Below are 8,215 nucleotides of genomic sequence, written 5' to 3' on the forward strand. Positions count from 1 at the left end.
TCCAATTGCAACAGCCATTCCCACGGATTGTTAGACAGATTCCGGAATCCTGTGTCATAAAGAATGAGATGTCCAGTTATTTTACCTGTGTATTAAATAATAGGGCAACCACACAGGGCTGGGTTACTTTAACCATAAGTGTATATTAATTTATTTAAACATTTCTTATTTGGGATATCCCCCGCACCCCCCCCCCCAATTTCTGTTGTCATTGGTAACCTGGCTTGAAGCAGCCTTATAGATCAAGTTTGGGTGTGTTACTCATTGTGTCCTTGGGGTAAATTCCCAGAAGTGGGTCATGGAATATCCATTTCAAAGGCCTGTGATGTAGAGCAAGTTTGCCTTCAGTCTTTGAACTTCCCAGAAGAGCAACCAGCTGTACGGTCGTAAATCTATCAGAATCGCTAGTTTGTTTGTGGTCTGTGAACCAGACAGAGGGTGTTCAGAGGAAAGCCTGCCCCCTGGGTTCAGATCCTGACACCACGTGTAAGGGCACACTTGGGCGAGTCAGTCTTTCCTCCTTTCAGTATCAACCTCATAAGTGTGATTTTGTGGAAATTACATGTAGGAAGCACACGGAATTTTGTAGGTACTAAAAAAATCCATCGATATCAAAAATACTGAATTATCTGCCATTTTTTTCTTTCACAGTGAGAGAGACTTGGAAATGTTGGTGTTTTCACTTCCGCAGCTCCAGAAAGGAAAGAAATATACCATGTGGAACCTGCACGCTCTGATGTCCACTGCCAGCCATTAGCCCCAGTAATTTGATTCAAGGATATTTATGACCTACTTTTTGAATCACGGCAACCCAGGTGGTGCTATTTCATATATTCCCTTGCTGAGAAGCCAACGGACAAGCAGAAATTGTGAGAGGGTGGGTGGACTTCTCTGGAAATTCTGCTAAGTCTGTTGTGCAAACACAGGTCTGTTTTCCTAGGGTTCCTTGCAGGGCTGGAGCCTTGGGGATGCCTCTTCTTGTCTTCATTCTCTCAGACCCTCACTGGCAATGACTGGATCTCATCTGGCAGAGAGCATGGGCCCCTCCTCTTTCCAAAATGCCTGCCTTTCATTACGAATGGCGTCTTGTGAGTACGGACAGCGGGCACCAGAGGGAAAAGAAGTGTTGGCAACGCTGCTTATGTTTTTTGACACCTAAGAGGTCAAATCCCAGGAACAGACAGCAGCTTCTCAGGAGAAGGTGTACAGAGTGAATTGATAGAAGAAATCCATGATTATAGTGTCTTCCTAGTCCCTGACCCTGCTGTGGAGGCTTTTTCCAGATCTGGTTTCATCAGGGCTGGGCATGTGGGGGACGTAAGGTGCATCACGCTGTGCAGGATCAGATTCTATCTTTATTTAGAATTTTAAGGGGCGCCTGGATGGATCAGTCAGTTGAGCAAACGACTTTGGCTCAGATCTTCATCTCAGGGTTCACGAGTTTGGGCCCGGTGTTGGGCTCTGGGCTGACACCTCAGAGTCTGGAGTCTGCTTCAGATTCTGTGTCTCCCTCTCTCTCTGACCCTCCCCCACTCATGCTCTGTCTCTCTCTCTCTCAAAAATTAAAAGAAATCAAAAACATTATTTAGACTTAAAATTTGCTCTCCATTGATTTTTTGCATTAATTTTGATTAAAAAATATTGCTGTATTGGATTGAATAATGCCCCCTCAAATTCAGAAGCTCAGAATGTGACCTTACTTGGAGACAGGATCTTTGTAGATGTCATTAGTTAAGATAAGGTTGTGCTGAGGCAGGACAGTATCTACGTCCAGTGCCTGGTGCCTTTGTAAGAGGGTCACGTGAGACACAGAGACACAAAGAGAAGACCAGAAGACCTACACATGAAGACAGAGGCAGAGAGTGGAATGACACAGTGACAGGCTAAGGAACGCCAGAGATTTCTGCAACTGGCAGAAGCTAAGAAGAGGCGAGGAGAGATTCATCTTTAGAACTGTTAGGGGGAGCACGGCCTGCTGACACCTTGGCTTCTGACCTCCAGCCTCCAGAATCACGACAAAGAACAATTCTGTGGTTTGGAGCTGTCCAGTTTGTGGTACTTTATAATGGCGGCCCTAGGAACTAACACAGGTGTGTTAAAATATCATTTTATATTTTTTCAAAATATTTTTAACTTTTCTTTTCCTGAGGGACAGAGAAAGACAGAGTGTGAGTGGGGGAGGGGCAGAGAGAGAGAGAGGGAGACACAGAATCCCAAACAGGATCCAGGCTCTGAGCTGTCAGCACAGACCCTGACGTGGGATTGGATTCATGAACCATGAGCTCATGACCGAGCCTAAGTTGGATGTTTAACCAACTGAGCCACCCAGGTGCCTCACAATATTATTTATCTTGGTCACCAAGTTTTTTGGTGTCCCCTTAAATTTTATACCCAAGTTATATGCGTTTCTCTCCTTATCCTAGTGCTCTCTGCTCTCCCCTTTATCCATTTGTAACAACCAGTGAGGAACACACAGAGGAAAACTGTCTATAGGCTCCTTCGAATATGACATAGATGATACACTGGTGATATTAATGGGTCTTATTTTGAACCTTGGGTTGGTGAGGTCTGAGCATATCCAGGTTGCAGAAGTGCCCAATGGTATTTGTTTATTTAGCAAATACTTACTAGGCACAGTGTCAGAAACTGTCCTGGATGACGACAGCAAAATACACAGTCTCTGCCTCATGGTATAGAAGGGGAGATGAGAGATAGACTCAAGTACCACAGAAACAGACAGTGCAAAGTAGGGTCATGCCCCCTTCCCCTCTCCAGAGGTTTTTGTCTGCCCCAGAAGCCTTCCAGGCCCTTCACAAGGAATTCTCTAGACCCACTCCTTCTCATCCGTGGGGTAAGACATGAAAGCTGCAGGGTCTCCTTTTCCCTGTTCCCTTCCTCCTGATCCCTAGTAAGTGTGGGCCTCCTGGTTTTCTGCCAACACCTCCTCTCTCTTGGCAAAGATTGTGAGAGAGGAGATCAGGCTCGTGGTGATGTCAGAAAAATGCCCGGAGCCAGGAGACCCATGCCAGGGTTCAGAAAGAGTGTTGTCAAAATAAAACTTGGAATATACATTCTTTGGGAATGGTGGGGTAAGGATAGGGCCCCTGAGTGGGGCTCAGAGTTTGAGAGCCACTGGGTGTCCACTGGTGGTAACAGGATAAATCAGATCTCTGCTTGCTTGGAGAGCCAGCTGGGAAGGAAGGGCAAGAAGGAAGAAACAGGTTGACGGTTCCATGAGCCTGGAGCTTGTGGGTGATGCCACACTAGAGCGAGAACATCAGAGGAAAGAAGGATGGGCCGTAACTCTGGTACATGATTTTCCCAGCTGGAGACAACTCAGCCCTCTTGGAACCAGCTGTACATAAAACCATTTGCTTTAGTGATGCAAGTTAAAAATAGTGGTAATTGCCAGCTCCCTGAGTGTGGCTGATTATTACCATTATTATAATTGGACTGGAAATTAACCCACTGTATATGGAAGCCACAACATATCCCAACTTGTTTCAGGCCAGCTGGTGGAGAAATGCTAGTGTTAGCCTGGTTGGTGTGTGCTTGGAAGAACTCAAAGCAGAGGTGGGAGGCGGAGGGAACAATGCCAGCCACAGCCCTTGCTTCTTTCCAAGCCTTCTGCAGCAGTTCTGAGATCCAAAGCAGGGAGATGCTGTGCCATGGGGCTGACTGGCTTCGCCCATCCTGACGCGGCAGCATCCACACATGTTCACCTGCTCTCTTGGGGGGAATGGGTACGTGGCTATGAGGGCTGTGTGTTCTAGAGGGCCTGAAGAGGTCCAAGATCTTGAGAATTCTAAGCTAATCTAAATCCTGAGGTTCACAAGGAAGGTTTGTTTGTTGTGGAAAACCAGATGGAATGGGAAGAAGTTGCTCTGCACAATGTGATGAGAAGAAAGAAGGGATGAGATTTCCCCCCTGCGACTCTAAGGCGGAGCTGGGACTAGGGTGAGGCCCCACAAGGTGCCTTAGGTCTAAAATTTAAGGAGGATCTCACTCTCAGGTTCACACAAGTATAATGTCAGCACTGGCACAAACCTGAGAGTGAGGTCCTCCTTAAATTTTGCCCTAGCCCCAATCCTGCTCTCCAGACTGGTCCTCACCAGTGGAGGAAGTGAGCAGAATGGCTGTAATGGAGGAACCTGGAAGGGGACTCGCAAGGATGGAGGCGTTTGTGGCCTGCTTGTTGCCTTCCTGAATATTCATTTCTCCTACCTCCTTAGTAACAGGAGCCTGATTTTATTTGGAGGTGGGAGCAATAAACCCAGTTCAACTAGTCCCATAAAAGGGTATTTCCCAGGTGCCCCGGTACCTTGCAGCTTGGTCCCGAGACCAGGCTTCCCTCTTTGAAAGAGAAGCACAAATGAATTTCACATGAGCAGGAGAGGCTGCTAAAAAGGAGCTAAATACACTGGAAGAAGTCTCTGTCTCTCTCTCTCTCTCTTTTTTTTTTTTTTTTTTGCCAGTTTGACTTTCCTCCTTCTAGCCTGCCATTTGGAGGCTCCAAGGATATCTTGGATCATTCATAACCTTGAGAATGGAAGCCACATGCTAGGAAGACACAGCAGAAAGAGAAATCTAGGTCCCTACTGACACTGGGGAACTGTTCAAGATGCTGGTATTAAAGCTCAAATGAGACAAGTCTTCTTAGATATGTAAACAGAACTCTGAGAGATGAGGTTTCTGTTAAGGGCCCCTGAGTAGCTTGTGCTCCCTAAACCTGAAACCTGCTCAATGGCCATGCTGTCCCTTACCTCTGTGAGCCCGGCCCAAGAAGTCAGCCTCCTTCCGGGGGGCCTCTGAGCTCTCAGCTTCCGGGGCGCCGCCTGCACCGTGCAGATCCTGCTTGCTCGCCCCAGAGGGCTTTCTTATCCAACCTCCACACGCTCAACTAGATTAGGTTTCCATTAAATATTTATGCTTTTTTCCTATGGTCTTGGGAAATCTGTATCTGTCCAGATCAGCAGGGCTGACTGATAAGTCAGACTGGGGAGACCCACTCTTTTGTTTGGCTGCTTTGCCCTTTGCTGTTGGGGGCAGGGAGGGAGGGAAGGGAGATGAGTCCTAAAGGAGCATGCTCAAGTTTCCAGGGCAGCTCAGGACCAGCAAGGCTGCCTGAGGACGGACTCTGTGTGTGGGGGTGGGGGGGGCGTGGCTGGTAAACCAGGTTGTTCTTAGAGAAACCATTAGGCCAGCAGACAGGGCAGGGCCTATCTGGTATAACTTGAGGCCCCTAGTCTTATCCCACTGCCCCGCACCTTCCCACTTCTCCACTCCCAGATGCTCAGGGCACTGCTGACATCAAAGACTAATTGGTTTCATCTGGAAGAATTGGAGATCTTCAGCAGGCTCCCCAGGCTGGTTGAAATTTTGGATTGTTTATCTTTGGATTCAGGCTTACTGATCACATGGAGAGCTGATGGTGGGGGAGGAGGGAAGAGAGGCAAGGGGAGAGAAAGTTCAAGGGCATAGTTTGGTTCAAAGGGTGGGGAAGGGGATGAAGTGAGGTGGGCCATGTTGTGTCCCTCTGCGGGGAGCAGGGGGCCCCAAAAAGGGGTTGATGCAAACATCACTAGGTATGTTATGCCTTCTTTGTGGGACCCCAGGCAGCCTGCAGCAGCCCACTGGTGTTTACTGTGCTGATGGGCAATGGTATTGGGTGCCCCTGGGAACCCCCAGTGCAGACCAGTGAGCACCAGTGACCATATAGGTGCTTGGTGATACCCATGCCAGCAGGGCTCAGTAGGGCCTGAGCAGGACATCTGCCACCTTTGTCATGGCCACTGTGTGATGGTTAATTTGAGGCATCAACTTGCCTGGGCCATCAGGTGCCCAGATATTTGATCAAACATTCTGGATGGTTCTTTCAGGTATTTCTGGATGAGATTAATATTTAAATTGGCAGACTGAGTAAAACAGATGGACTTCCCTAATGTGGGTGGGCCTTATCCAATCTGTTGAAGGCCTGAATAAAACAAAAAAGCTGGCTCTTCCTGACCAAGAGAGAATTCTCCTTCTTGGTACCTTTCAGACTGGAACATCAGCTCTTCCTGGTTCCAGGGCAGCTCTTGGCCTCTGGACTCAACCTGGGCTCTGTAGATTTTGGACTTGTTGGACTCTATAACTGTGTGATCCAATGTTTAATAACAAATCTCTCTCTATATATATTCTAATCCCTTCTGTTTCTCTGGGAAACCTCTGACTAATACACACTGTCAAGAAGCACCACCATGGTGATTCAAGTTAAAGGGTCACCATTAACCTAATTATATCTGCCATGGGACAGCCAAACTGCCATGGGCTAGCCAACAGGGCTAAGGAACACATGTGGAAATTTCTAGAATTATCTGACATAAATCTTTAGGAAGGGTGGCTTGGTTCCTTAGAGTGAGAGCACAGAGAACATAGCTAACAAAGTATTTCGGAGAGCCTGTGGTAGGGTGAACAATGCCCCCCTAAGGATGTCCATGTCCTAATCCTCAGAACCTATGGATATTTTAACTTAAATGGCAAAAGAGACTTTGCAGATGACATTAAGGATACTGAAATGGGGAGACCATTCTGGATGGTCCAGGTGAGCTCAATGTAACCACAAGGGTCCTTACAAAGAGGGTGGGGCAAGAGATGTGACCATAGAAACAGAGGTTGCAGTGTCGTGCTTTGAAGATGGACAAAGGGCCCATGAGCTGCAGAATGCATTGGCCTCCAGAAGACAGAGAAGGCCAGAGAGACTAATGCAGGTCATAGCCGGGAAATGTGTTACCGCCCCCTAGGAAGAGGAGGGCGTTAAGTAGTGAGCAGATTGTGAGCCATTCTCTATTTTCACTCAGGAGGTGGACACTGACGATGCCCCTCCCCCTGGCAACCACTACACTGAGCACAGACAATGCAGGGTGAGTATATGGGTGATGTCACTCTTTGGGAAGGTTTTCTGATGTGGCAGCCAAAGGCATCCTAACTGACCCAAACCTTCTCTGGGTCCCTTATGGGCACTTCAAAATGTTGCATGTAAGAACCAAGGGCCAGGCACTTTTTTAGGTTTAATTTTTACCCCTTGCATGTAAGGCGGGTCCATCCCATCAATGGCAGGGAGTGGTGTAGAAACCTCTCTCCCATCCCAGGATTTTGTTTGATGCGAGCACAGGACTAGAACAGGTGGGCTGCCAAGGTGAACGCCTTGGTGTACAGCGAGGGTGACCCGAGTTTCTACCGCGGAGGAGCAGCGGAGAGAGCCCAGCTAAGCGAAGAGACCACAGCCAGGGGCGTCATGGGCACTGAGGAGGGAGGCGGCCCTTCTGTTTTCCTGCTCCCCACCCATCTTGTAGTTTTCCTAAGTTTGGCTCGGCTTCCCGAATAATCTGATTTTCACATTCTGTCTTTGTGTTTTCTTTAACTATTTTTAGATCCTTTGATTCAGCTTTGCTGGCAGCTGCTCTTCCCCCAAATACTTGAAGAACTTCCAATTCGGCGTTTGGGAAGAGGCGAGGACGCGGGGCTGGGAAGCCGCCTTCCTCCCACCGCGGCTCCCGCGCTGCGAGGCGCCCGCTGCCCACGGTCGGCCTTCCCCATGGGAACGCGCCAGCCCCGGCTTTCTCACGGGCCGCGGGGGCTCCGGTGGCCTTCTGTGGATGGGCGCACGGCGACGCTGATGGTGGCCCGGGAAGTCCTCCCTCCAGAGGACGTGCCGCGGCCCTTCTGAGCTTCTCCGTGGAGGAGTGGGTCAAACAGGACTTCTGACGGACTCCATGGGACAGGCGCGGTTCTGAAACTCGGCTGAGGTTTCAATACGACTTGATCTTTCAGCCATCCTGGGGTATTCCTTTTCTAAAGCCTGACACCGGCTGGTGACTGTGTGGGTTCAAATCCTACCTTTGGCTCTTACCACCTATATGGTTATGACCTCTTGGTGCCTTAGTTTTCTCTTCTATAAAATAGGTATGATAAGGGACGCCTGAGTGTCTCAGTCAGTTAAGCTTCTGACTCTTGATTTCCTCTCAGCTCATGATTATACAGTTTGTGGATTTGAGCCCCACATCGAGCTCTGTGTTGGCAGCGTGAAGCCTGCTTTGGATTCTCATTCTCTCTCTCTGCCCTTCCCCAGCTCTTTCTCTCTCTCCAAGTAAATAAATAAACTTTACATTAAATAATGTTAAAAGATAAAATCAAATGGGTGTGATAATAATAGTGTCTGCCTCCTGATTTTGTT

At 48.4% G+C, this 8,215-nt stretch overlaps 1 long non-coding RNA gene across 1 annotated transcript; it reads left to right on the forward strand.

The window, feature by feature from the left end:
- The first annotated feature begins 300 nt into the window (after positions 1-300).
- LOC115286533 lies at positions 301-7,497 on the forward strand. The gene is made up of 4 exons (XR_003906110.1): positions 301-378; positions 652-1,088; positions 6,840-6,902; positions 7,413-7,497. It is a non-coding gene; the product is annotated as an uncharacterized LOC115286533 (long non-coding RNA).
- The last annotated feature ends 718 nt before the right edge of the window (positions 7,498-8,215 follow it).

Source organism: Suricata suricatta, chromosome 3, assembly GCF_006229205.1.
Source record: "Suricata suricatta isolate VVHF042 chromosome 3, meerkat_22Aug2017_6uvM2_HiC, whole genome shotgun sequence".
In the NCBI taxonomy this organism is placed as follows: domain Eukaryota; kingdom Metazoa; phylum Chordata; class Mammalia; order Carnivora; family Herpestidae; genus Suricata; species Suricata suricatta.